The sequence below is a fragment of the Polistes canadensis genome, unplaced genomic scaffold (assembly GCF_001313835.1).
Source record: "Polistes canadensis isolate GaletaPanama2010 unplaced genomic scaffold, ASM131383v1 scaffold_125, whole genome shotgun sequence".
Lineage (NCBI taxonomy): Eukaryota > Metazoa > Arthropoda > Insecta > Hymenoptera > Vespidae > Polistes > Polistes canadensis.
In genome coordinates, this window is record NW_014569672.1 from 51,644 (window position 1) to 65,333 (window position 13,690).

At 33.4% G+C, this 13,690-nt stretch overlaps 1 protein-coding gene across 1 annotated transcript in view; it reads left to right on the forward strand.

Annotated features, from left to right (window-relative positions):
- Nucleotides 1-13,391: 13,391 nt before the first annotated feature.
- LOC106788091 (forkhead box protein P1-like) overlaps nucleotides 13,392-13,690 on the forward strand; it is a 279,321-nt gene continuing 279,022 nt past the window's right edge. Inside the window, exon 1 of the mRNA XM_014751019.1 lies at nucleotides 13,392-13,503. The gene's annotated coding sequence lies outside the window, so the exon portion shown is untranslated. The remainder of the gene's footprint in view (nucleotides 13,504-13,690) is intronic.

Below are 13,690 nucleotides of genomic sequence, written 5' to 3' on the forward strand. Positions count from 1 at the left end.
TTAAAAGTATTTTCAACTATAATAATAATAATAATAATAGTCTAATTGTTATACAAAAAAGTTAAATTTGTAATATAAAAATAAAATAAACAATATAATAATATAGAAGAAATAAAAGTAAAATAAAAAAATTGGTAAATAATTATTATAAAATAAATATGTGTGTGAAAAAAAAGGAATATAAAGGATGGTAAAAGAAAAATAAACTTTTTAGCTTTTAACATATTTTCCTTCAGCATTATCCTAGTTCTTTAACCATAGGTACTGTCGTCGCTTCCAACTACCCCTTTTATCCGATTTTTCTCTTGTTTCGTTTTGTTTCGTTTTGTTTCGTTTCTTTAATCCACTCTTATCTTCTTTTCTTTTCTTTTCTTTCCTCTTATTTGATTCTCTCCACTTTTTCTTTCCACCCATCCTCCCCAGTCACTCTCTTTCTCTCTCACTCTCTTTATTGTCCTCTATAGAAATCCGTCAGCTAACAACAACGATTTACATTTTTCTTTTTTTAACAAACATTCATATATACACATATACATATACAAATACAAATACACAGTGGTCCTATAAAATGTTAATCGTATAATCGTTTTTACAGTTAAAAACGAATCTTTTAAAAAGTTATATATATATACACACACACACACACACACACACACACACACTGTTATTTCTGTAACAATAAATCTTAATCAAATATACGTTTAATTTTATGAATTTTTTAATACTCGTCATTTCAACGAACCAATTCGCGAAAATTCAAAATTTTGGAAAATTTTTATTCAGGAGCATACTTAAATGATTACCTTCCAAAATTCTCTTTCTCTTTTCATTTGCATCTCTTTGTCTTTAACCCATTCGTTCTATTCACGTTCGTCCTCGTCCTCGTCCTCGTCCTCGTCCTCGTCCTCGTCCTCGTCATCCTCGTTGTCGTCGTCTTAACGTTCTAATTATCATTAGTGCTGAGCGGACGGATGTCTCGTAATGTAGCACCCATTTTCTATCTTTCTCTCTTTCTCTCTCTTTCTCTTTCATTCTCACCCCTTATACCACTATCCTCTAACCCCTTTGTCACTAGTATCAACCTCCCCCGATTCTTACCATTTCTTGAATATATCGTGGTCCTAGGGAGCTTTTATCTAAAATGTTAGAAGATCTAAAACGTTGTTAGGCTTCATTCAGTAATCTGAGGGAATCCGATAATTTTTGAATTAGGTTACGTCAAAGTTTAACAAATTTTTTTTAACGATTAATTACAGTTATCAAAATATATCAAAGAATTCTTTAAGAATTTGAAAAAAAAGAATTAAATGATAGAATTTAAATTAACTTAAAACGTATATATTCAATCGTATCCATCATTTTTGATTACAATTTCGAAATTATTTAAGATCGTTCAGGGTTTTATGATTATTAGAATTACTTAGCATTTTTGATAAATTTTAATTACGTTTTTAAAAGTAATTTAGAATAGTTTATGTTTTAATAATTTGATTATAACGTTGTCAAATAATTTCAAATATTCATATCAAAAATACAAATTAAAGGATAGAAATAATTGGGAGTGACGCATTGATCGGATATTTTATAAAAGAAAGAAAATACTGAAAGAAAAACTTTTATTTCGCAATGATCGACATCAATTGTTACGGGAAACGGGTCTTTTGACCAGTCAAGTCAACCGGGAGGGTCGGAAGCAATGCGACTTGTTTGGATCCTGAAAACGTTCAGGAGGGTTAGTTCTAGCCACGACGGTTTAGGGTATATCTAAGTAGATTTCAAGTAGAAGATTTATATGAACGGACCGATATAGTTTAAAATGTGTTCAAAAATACGTAAAATGTCCTTTCGGAACACATTGTTTTAAATATTACTTACTATACGAAAGAGATTTCTCTTACACTTTTTATTTATCTCTATTGAATTTTTATCCATCGTTCGTTCGTTCTTCCATCCCCTTCATTCACTTAAAAAAAAAAAACAACAACAAAAGAAATCGAATATTTCGGAATATAAAAAAGTTGTTGTCATTTCTTCTATTATTCCTAATTTGATTTCTTTTCATTGATTTTATGAAAAGTTTTTTTGCATGTAAACAATTTTGCAAATTTTATTTTTAATTACTCTTTTGTTATTTTGATTAAATATAGGAATAGAAACTTAGATACAAAACAATTTTATTATAATATTTCACTTACTTTTTTATTGATAAAAAAAAAAAAAGGACAATGATGTATCAAAATTATATTTCATTTTATTTTAAAAATTTCTCTCATATATTGATTTTTTATTTATTTCTTTATTTATTTATATTTCAATATCGATTATATATATATAGATGTAGAATATAAGAAAACGAGTTACGTTAGAAAAGACTTTGACGGGTGGAAAGGAAGAATGTCGGTGGTAGTTTCAAGAGTGGCGCCAAGGGAACAAGAGAAATATGAAACAGTCTTGTTTTCTCGTAAATCAGTTAGAAATTCCCCTCGGATAAGAGGGGATCGTAGTTGGGTGAGGGTCGAGACTTAAGAGGTGACTGCAACCCCACCGGATCTCTAATGACTACCTCTACCCTTATCCCCACTACTTTACATTGCGAACAGCAACAGCAACTGTGGCATAGTCACCATCACCCATCATCAACCGTGTGCTGTGTGGTCGCAATTCATTCCTTACTGTCATTTGCCTGATATTCTTAACTCTTTGATATGAATCATGGTGCATGTATTTTCATTTGATAACGATAAAAAGGTAAGATCGGTTAAGTTAACCAACATCGAATACAATCCGTGGATAATCCTCTCTTTCATTCATTGGAAATCTTTCTCTCGAAAGAGAGAGACAGAAAGAAATTTTTTTTTCTTTTTTTTGTTAACTACCGACTACGATATTCATCATAGCTCTTGATTTTTATCGAAACCCCCTATAATGGTTATTATATATACTATGGTGAGTTTCTCATGCCGAAGAATTTAACTGCTTTCTAATGAGTAGACTCGTTTTTAATATTCTTTATCATTTTTTATTCTGTATCATTATTTGAATGACATATACTGATTCACATAAACGTATATTGCATAGAACGTATAGAAAGGAAATTATTTTTCGCGTTTCTTTGATTCCGGATGTAAGTATCTTTCTCAGTAATTATATTTGATGATTATGTTTTACATTAATTTTTTTTTTCCGCATAAGTATCAATATTTTGTCTCTCTCTCTCTTGGATATCGTTCATTCGGGTTTATTCGATAATGAAAAGGTACATTAAAAAGGGCTCGTATTTATCGAATTGTAGAACATTCTAATGTTCGTTCGTTCTTTCTTTCTCTCTCTCTCTCTCTCTCTCTTTTCTACCCTCGATTACTCGGTTTCAAATCGTTGTTCTACCCTTGAGCTAGATTTAAATACATGACTAATGTCTCGTCGTTTCTTCGTGGATCAGGTATTTACTGAGAAACTAAATTTAAGAGAGAAAGAGAGAAAACATTACCCTCCCTTCGAAATGTTCTCTAAGTCTTCTCGAGACAAACGAAGTGAGAATGCGAATGAGTAGGAGCGAGATAGAAATAAACTAAGATTGGTTGAAACGAGTGTGACGAGATGACGATCAATCTCTTTTAATGGGGACGATTCCTTCGGAAGTTTTGTCAACGGATTAGATGAAGCTTAGAATACGAAAGGCTCGGGGATTTTGCAGTATCGAAGAAATCGCGTTTTACCCTTCATTTGTCACACCGAATGACGAAAAAAAAAAATATAGATTGGAGAAGAAAAAAAAAAAAAGAGATAGAAAATTTGAATCTAAAACATGACATTGACGTGTTAACTCTTTCACTATAATTAACTAAACAATAATTTATTATCTTTCTTTATTTCTATCTCTTTTAACCCTTTTATGGTTGAACGTAGGATCGTCACTGATGACAAATAATTTCGACAAAAAGTCGAATGCGAGCGCAAGAACCTAAAAAGATAAGGGGGAGGGGGAAAGGAAATAAAATAATAATATAAAAAGAAGTTGAAGACCCCGAAAATAATGATAACCGTTAGTTAAAAGTACAATTCTTTAATGGATCGTTAGACTTTCAGGAAATTCGTTGCATTCAGATAAACGTTCTGGACACTCTCTTCTCTCGTTCGTTCGCATTATTTCACTCGAATATCTAGACGCGTTCTTGCATACATACTACACACACACGCGCATACGCGCACACACACACACACATCGTTTCAACTGGAATATTAGCCGTTTCTCCATTGTGTCCGAGGATTTTTATAATTTTTTCGAGAGACAGTTCGGCCGCATTAGCGGTAAGCTTGCAAACTTCTTTCTTTCTCTGTTTTTCCTTTCTTTTTTTTCCCTTTTCTTTTCTTTCCTTTCCCTTTTTTTTCTTTTTTTTCTTTTTTTTTATTATTTTCTTCAATGGGATCGTAATTACGCGGTCCACTAGACGTTGCTTTTCGTTCATTCGTTCGTTCGTCCGTCCGTTCGTTCGTTCGTTCCCTTCAACCCCTCACTTTCCAACCCCCTTTTTCACCCTATCGTCCTTCTTCCATCCTACACCCCTCTCGTCCCTCTTTTACTCTCTTCTCCACCTCCCACCCCAATTCCTTCTTCCTGACTTCCTCTACTTCCTTCCGCTTGCGTGTTTCACCCTCTTCCCAACTCGCCACCCCTTCTCCTCCCCCTTCCCCCCTTCTTCTCCTCATATCCACCTTCTCTTTCTTTTATTTTATTCGACGTTACTCGACGAATCTCCAACAAATCTCCAGCTGCGGTTTGACGAAACGTAAGCGGGAAAACGAAACGAACACGCCGAAAGGTGCCTCTTTCCAACCAATGACGAAAGAGAAAGAGAGAGAGAGAGAGAGAGAGAGAGAGAGAGAAAGAGGACGCATGTCGCTTTCGTTTCTGTTTTATCTCTTTCTATCTTTTTCTTTCTCTATCTTTCTCTATTTTTCTGTCTCTGCTTTCTCTTCTCCACCACCACCCTCAAATAATGCGATCGCCATCTGGATGCTTCCTCTACTTACCCTCCTCGTACAGCAGCTCGCTGATGGTGAATACCATCTCTCCTAAAGAGAGAAAAAGAAAGAGAGAGAGAGAGAGAGAGAAGGAGAGAGAGAGTGCACCCTTCTGTTTCATACATATTCGTTAAGTTATTTTCGCGCTGCTGCGAATACCGTCTCGTCAAAAATCAAATTCACCGTTTAAACGCTGTCGACTCACGGTTCAGAACTAAGAAGGAGAAAAAAACAAATAACATTGGGGACTACTTTAATATTTCGATATGAGTTTTAAGGATAGAATAAACAAGAATTTTTATATGACTAACAGAGAATTTTTCTTTCAAATGTTACGACGATTAAAAGGTAAACAATTATGTAATTTAACCTATTTCGATTATTTTTTAAGATTTCTTTATTTATTTTTTTTACAAATAGTTGGAATGGTCACATTGAATTATTATTTAAATATTTCGATATCGAGTAAGTGTGGGATAAAGAAATAATTTGTATTCGTTTAATAACATATTCGTTTTGTAATTTTTTAGATTAAAAAATTGAAGATAATTTAGTATTTTGACTTCGTCCGGCATCGTCCGGTAACATTGTGTGGACTGTTAAATTAATATTTCAATACGAATAAGGATAGAATAAACAAAGATTTGTATTCGATGCAATACAATTTGTCTAGAAATCTTTTAGGTTGATAAAAAAAAGACAAATATAGTATATTTTACCTTTTCGATTATTTTTTTTTATAAATTCGATATTCAGTTCTGTTCGAGAAATAAATGGAAAGTATATGCCAGGCATTGTCCGGTCAAAGTTAAAACTGGATATAAATTATAGCGAAAATGTTTCCGTAAATAAGAGCGGAACGAAATGTGCCGCGTGGTTTTGCGGCTTCCGTCTTTTGCCATACAGACAGAGAAAGATAGAGAAAGAGAGAGAAAGAGAGAGAGAGAGAGAGAGAGAGAGAGAGAGAGAGAGAGAGAGAGAGAGAGAGAGAGAGAGAGAGAGAGAGAGAGTAAGAGTAAAAGTTAGAGCGAGAGTGAGAGTGAGACAAAGACAGAAACTGGTTTCGACTTTCAAGAGGGTGGCGACTCGACTGGGTGGGATTATAGAGCTTTGCCGGGATATCAATTATAACCAGAAACAGTTATTCCGTGCACCGAAACCCTTTCTCTAGCCCTTTCGAACCCCCTTCACTCCGCTCACCGCTGTTTTCTCTTCTTCTCCTCTCTCTTTACCTCTCTCTCTCTCTCTCTCTCATCCCTTATACAGTCCCAACCGTTCCTAATCCTCTGTAAATTATATTATTTTCACTGTTTGTTTACCGGTCTCCCTATTCTGTTCCCGTCTGCGCAGGATTTGCGGCGACTTTCGGGCTTTCGTCGTGTTTCGCCCTTTCCGCACGCGGACTCCGTATTAAAATCATTATCAGGAACCCCGTTTTCGATAGAAATCGGACAATCTTTACTTTTCCTATCTCCCATTTTCTGTTTTCTTGATTTTACTCGTTTGATTTTAGAATTAGAAGAGAATATCAAATCGTGTGTTTGACACTAAGTTTAAATAATAGTTTATTTATATTTTTATTATAACAATTATTTTTCAATTTAATAAGTAATCAATACATTATATATATATATATATACTCGAAAGATTTAAAACTAATTTATATTGCAATTATTTTCATCGAATTTTATTTACAAAAATTCAGATAATTCGTTTTTGTTTTTTTCTTTCTTCCCCCCCCCCTCTTTCTCTCTCTCTCTCTCTCTCTCTCTTTAAACGTACTTCGTATTGATTTCTGTAACGTGAACTCGTTTAACACTCTCGTAACGATTCTACATAAAGAAAAGAAAAGAAAAGGAAAGAAAAGGAAGGAAGGAAGAAAAAAAAAAATCTGACGAGGCATAGAATTTTGTCCATTTTACACCCCTTTTAACGCCTTTATTTCCCAAGGTATATCGCGTTACCGGACGCGGCCGGCATAGATGCTATTATGCAAATGTACGAGGCGAAACGGCCTGGACCTGACTATGATCGTTCCGAGACAAACCCCTCTCAGAGTTCGCGCCTTTTCCTACGAGGGTAGTTTGTAGGAGGGTATAAGAGGAGAGGGTAGAAGAGATGTTGTCGTTGTTAGCGCGATACGCACGTGCACTGCTTCTAAACACTCCCTGATATTTCGGCTAACTTATTTCCGTATGGTTATCGTGATCGTTTCCCTGAACTCGTACAATTCATCCTCTGAATAGAATCAATCTTTTTGAAATATCTAAATATTCGAAAACCTAACAAAACAAAAATAAACTATAGAAGATTTAGAATTTTTTCTTTCTATTATATATAAATATTTTATTTCCTCCGAAAAAAAAAACAAATATATGAAAAGATTATACAAAAATTCATTATTCATATTTACCTCCTTATATAATATATTGACATAATATATTAAATCGATAATTTAATAATTAGGTTAATGTGTACAGAGTGTGACCCAGTTAAGATAAAATCGGTATCAAAGTTTAACCAAAGCACGTCGTTGTTTCTCTCGTTAGGCCAATAAGAGGAATACCAAGAGAAACAGGAAAGGAAGAAAACGTCGGATAGATAGGAACACAAGGAGAGAGAGTGAGAGAGATAGAGAGAGAGAGTGTGTGTGAGTGAGAATTCGCTGGTTGGCAGAGATGCGGTGGGAGTGTTGTTGGGGTGATAGCACTCGGGGGTGGGTGTTTACTTTTGGTGTTGGGCAAGTAGCGCCCGGCATGCATGGCTCCCTCTGATAGCAAACAGCGAGTATCGATCAGTATGACTCTGGTAAACAACTATTGTAGAGTAGTATAGTATAGAATGTGCTTCGTCCCTTTCGAGCCCCTTTCGAGCCTCCCTTCGAGTCTCTCTTCTCGCCCACGCGCAACTTGTCCCGCAAAGACCACCTCTCCTTTCCCTTCCCTTCCCTTCCCTTCTCTTCTCTTCCCTTCTTCTCCTTTCTCATTCTCCTCTTCCTTCCTCACCCCCTAAAGCAACCCCTTCGCCCAGTATACCAACCGGGTTGGGTGGACACCCATTCCTATCCGCAACAACGCTATCGTATACTCGCGATATGCTTGCTTACGTGCCACTCAGGGCCGCTGCCTTTCACCAACCAATTTTACCTATTCTAAGATCTGCTCTTTCATCGGTTTAATGTTTATGATGATTTTATTTTGATTTGAAGGAATCTACGGGAAATGTGGAATGTGAAGTTCTTTTCTTTGGAAGATTTCATTATTCGTTGTTGTTTTGATATATGGATAAATTAGTTACAATTAGGGTTTTTAGATTTTCTGTATTAATACATTTCTTAGATTTGTTTGATGATTATTATTATTGTTTGAATTATATTAAATTGTGTAGTAATCTCAAATTTATTCTTTCATAATATGTCTTATTTTTATGATAGATAAATAAATCGTGTATAATGAAAGATGAAATTTTTCTAATGCATAAATTGTGATTGATTTTTATGATAAATATTGAGAATAATTCATTTCTTACAAGCAAATTTTCGGAGAAGCTCGTTTTATTTGTTACATTAATTTGTTTAAATGGACTGATTTTTATTTTCTATTTTTTATTCTTACAATTGATAAATAAATATATATAATATAATGAAAAAATTCAAGAGAGTAGTGAAAAAAATAAAAATAAAAGAAAGAAGATGAAATTTTGTCAAAGCAAATCCGTCCCTGCGGAGGATGCTAATCATCTTGGCGAAGGGTGTCTGAAATTGTCGCCCCATGGAGAGCAACTATGGAGCACGGCTACGGTTCTCACCCTAACGGCTCGCTTAACCAAACAACCCTGATAAATTATGCAAAAATCAACAACACTACGAAATGCACCTCTCTAACGCTTTTCCTCTAGATTGAAGCTCCACTACGATTTACCCCCCGTTCGTCTCACTTCACTTTACCACACCTCACCTCACTTTACCTCACCTTACCTCACTTCACTTAAGTTCACCAATTCCCCATAATCTTCGAATTTCTCTCGTATTTTTAATTACTCTCTTTTATATAATCTATGATTATTATTGTAATGAATATAACATTCGAATAGATTTTCTCTCTGTCAACGTAATCATAAATTTGGTCCCTAATCGAAAATAATTAGCAAATTTTATTCCGTCGACCATGGAATATTTCGTTAAAAGAATATATCGTCGAATAACGTCGAAATCATTTTCTATAATTATTTCTGCAATATTATTTCCTACATTTTTTGCCGGAATCAACAAATTGTCTATTAAAATATATATATAGAGAGAGAGAGAAGAGATAAATTTTGAAATAATACCGATGGACTAATAATATACATTTTTGTCCATATAATTATATTACACTTTTAAATTATGTTCAAAGAAATAATACGACAGAAATTAGTTACACGCTACGGCCTAATATCTACGTATAGACCAAAAATTGATATTAATTCCTCTTTTTTACGCGAATGAAACGATAGTAATATCTTTATTCGTATGTATTTTTTCGAAATATCCAACAAATGAAAGAATTTCAATATCCCTTCCTCCTCTCCTATCCAACCAAAATTCTCAAATATACCAAACAAAAAATAGTTTCATTTAGCGATATTACTCACGTTCAAAAAAATACAAAAACAAAAAAGAAAAAGAAAAAAGAAGAAAATAAACAAATAAATAAACACAGGAACCCCGTGTCGATATTAAAAAAAAGAGAGAGAAAGAGAATGAGTGAGAAGGAGATGGATGGAAAATCCCAGTTTGTTTTGTTTCAATCGTAGATTTAACAATTCGATCGAAGGAAAGAAACGCATACCCACTCGTTTGTACAAACAAGTTGATTGTAACAATTTGACGATACCATACGCACAAACACATATTTACACGTGTGTCATGTAATATGTACATTCATTTATAGCGATTGAGGCGTGACAGTGGGATCAAATTGTGGCGGAGAAGGATCGTTTTATTTTGATATAAATCAAGCGAGTTAAAGTGAGAGTTCGTGTCATTCGCGTTCGCGCGTTAACCTGTGTCGACGAAAAGCGATCTCGATAACCGTAGAACATACATATTTGTGTGTGTGTTTGTGAGTATGTGTGCATGTATGTATATTTGAATGAGTGAGTGAGTGCGTTCGCGAACCGTGAAATCCGCAGGCCAATAAACGAATACAAGCGGGCGTACGCGTGAGAATAAAATCCGTCGCTAAACTTCGTGCAACAGGTGTTGGACGGCTATTGACAATCTTTTCATCAGTATGACGCCGTGTTTGCGCGATATTTCGTTGAATTCTCGGTTGCTTTGAAAGCGAGACCGAGAAAAAGGGAGAGGGAGAGAAATAGATAAAAAAAGAAAGAGAGAGAGAGAGAGAGAGAGAGAGAGAGAGAGAGAGGGAGAGTGAAGCTTTTAACGAATTGTATTTGTTACTTTTTTTTTATTCTGATTTTTGATCATTGATTAATATTGAGTAAACATCTTTTTTGTTGTTTCTATTTTTCTTATACACGTATATATGTGTATGCGTGTATTTATTTACAGAGTGGATTATAAATCAGTGACTAATATAATTGTTAATTATAATTGAAGTTTATTGTTGTTGTTATTGATCAGTGGATATTAAAAAGACTGTATATATATATGTGGATTATAACATAAAAATTAATTTTAAAAAATATCTCTTTGATGCAAGCTTATAGAATAACATAGTTTTAATTAAGTTTAAAATTATTGTTGTTTCTAGACATTAATAACTACTAAAAAATTCGTAAATAATTGACTAAAAAATTAAAAATAGAATAAAATAAAATAAATAATATTGTGAGTGAACATTCGTATATTATAGACAAATATACAATAATACATTATTTCAAATTGAATTCAGTTTACATGCAATTGTTTAATGAGTCATGCTACTTTAAGTAAAGATTTTCTCTCTCTTTCTCTCTCTTTTTTGGAAAATAGGGCAGTGTGTTGATATCTTCGATCGAGATATTTCGAACATGTCTGTCTCACTTCTCTTTCCCTATTTCTGTCTCTCTTTCTCTTTCACTCCATTAGAAATCGTTATCAATGTGAACGCGTTAGTCGTATTCGTTCGACATTGTCCTGGCCAGTCGACCGAAGAGAAATAACGAAGAACAACAACAACAACAACAACAACAAACTAGTCGATTGAAAGTCCTTACGAGCGACCTGCTTTCTCCGCATTGTGTCCAATACTTCACCCTCTGTTATCATTCCGAATATAGCTCTGACAGTTTCGATCTTGCCTATCACATTTTCCATACACTCTCTCTTTCCTCCATTCTCTTTCTTTCTCTCTCTCTCTCTCTCTCTCTCTCTCTCTCTCTCTCTCTCTCTCTCTTTATCGTTCATTACATTAATTTATAAGAATTTTTATTATACAAAATGTCCAAGGTTTTCCTCAGTAAAACGGTGTCAGTGTATTTTATGCATGAAAATAAGGACAAATAAAATATGTTCTCTAAATCATTTAAAATTGTATTCAAAAGTTATGCGATTTTAATTATAAAATGTTTATATTTATTTAGAATGTGATATATATCGTCTTTAAATTTCTAATCGATTATGTTCACTTTTATTTATACTTATTTATGACGTTTATTATTCCAAATCGAATTAAGTAACGAATTCCGATTGATATCAATTTTTTTGAAATTCCCTTGTAAAATATTAACGATCGAAATACCGAAAGTATTTTCAAATTAAGAATACAAGGAAATTTATTACGTATAATGGTTTATGCGATGGAAATATACTTGGATTACTGTAAAATAATATCAACGTAGATTTTCTGCCAAAAGAGTCCAAGTATTAGTCAGTTTTTTTGTGAAAGTTTATTCACAATTACGTGAAACAGGTTCGTTTTGTCTTGCATTCGCGTAAGTGATCGATACATTGAAGAAAAAATATGAAGTGATTTAAAAATTTTGTGTCATAAATTTGTATAATGGAGCTTTTAATTATCTACATTTTTATAACAATTTCGTTCTTATTTTTGTAGAAAGAATATACTGACACTGTTTAGTTGGAAAAACTTCAGACATTCTGTGTTTGGTAAATATTTTATATTTTGTATAAAATTAAGAGAAAAATATATATTATATAATTCAAAAAATAATAAGAATAATTTTGATAATATAATAAGAATTATTATAATATATAAAATTCCATGGGATTTTTTTTATCGGTTTCAGTTGTTAGCTTTGATGTTACTAGTAATCGTTGCTTATCGTCAAAGCCAACGATTAAAAAAAGAATCATGACACTAATACTCCCATATGAGAGAATCGAATTAGCACAAGGTATTTCGTGCCTAAGGGGTGGACGTATCTGCCGTAGCAGAGTATAGACATCCATGTAGTTATTGTTATCGATTCGACCTACTCGTAAGACCAGACTAAAGCTGACCTATTCCGACGTCTCTCGTACGTTTCCTACGTCCTAACATTTCTTCTCTTCTTCCTAATCATCCTTTTCTAAAGATAAATGTTCGTTTTATTAGATACGTACGTTATCTTTTAATTAGAAATAGAATTCTTCGAATTTCTAATACAAGAATTTCACATTTTCTATTATTAGAGAATATTCCTTTTTTTGTTGGATTTCGATAGGTTATCGATGTATATATGGGGTTGATTTTTAAAAGTTACAATAATAATTAATAAGTTTTTATATATAGAAGATAATTTTAATTATATTTTATAGAATTGTAAACATTTCACATAAATTATTCGTATAACATTATATATTTCTTATTTGACATATATTTTGTATATTATTATTATTATTTTATTATATGATTTAAAAACTATACAAATTTTACAGATATCTCTCATGAATAATAAAATATGCACGATAATAAATAAATAACCAATAAAATAATAAACTCATACAAAAAAAAAAACAAAAAAACCCCCTCCATACTACAGTACAATAATATTACTCCAAATAAACGATAAAGAATAAGTATTACGAAAGTAAGAAAAATTGATATGAACTAAATAGATTTAAAATTCCTTGTTAAAAATAAATAAAGTCAAAAACAAAATATATATATATATATATAAAATAAACAAAAGCTTGTATGTGTGTGAATATAAAAAAGGAAAAAAAAATAAGAATAAGGGAGAAGAGAAGAATGGGAGAAAGAATAATAAAATGATAAGAAAGAGAAGAAGGAAGATAGGTAGGAGTGACAAAGAGAGACAGAGAGAGAGAGAGGTAGAGGGAGAGAGAATGTTGTCGCGAGGGTGCAAAGAAGATAAACGAAGTGGTCGGTTAGTGGGGATAGTGTATAAAGAGAGTGAGTGAGATGGGGATAGAGCGGGAACGGATTGCACAGTGCGCCGACTCAGTAGCCGCGTGTTCGCGAGAACCGGAGGGTTTCGCGGCTAAGCTGCCGCCGAGCGTCGCACAGTCGCGACGGCACCCACCGGCGCGCGGTACCCCCTTATTCTTCATCGGCACGCATATATATTATATAAAGAAACAAAGAGAAACAGAAATTACGAAATAGAATACGAAAGAGAGAGAGAGAGAGAGAGAAGGAGATAGAGAGAGATAGATAGAGAGATAGAGAGATAGAGAGAGAGATAGAGAGATAGAGAGAGAGAGAGAGGGAGAGATAAA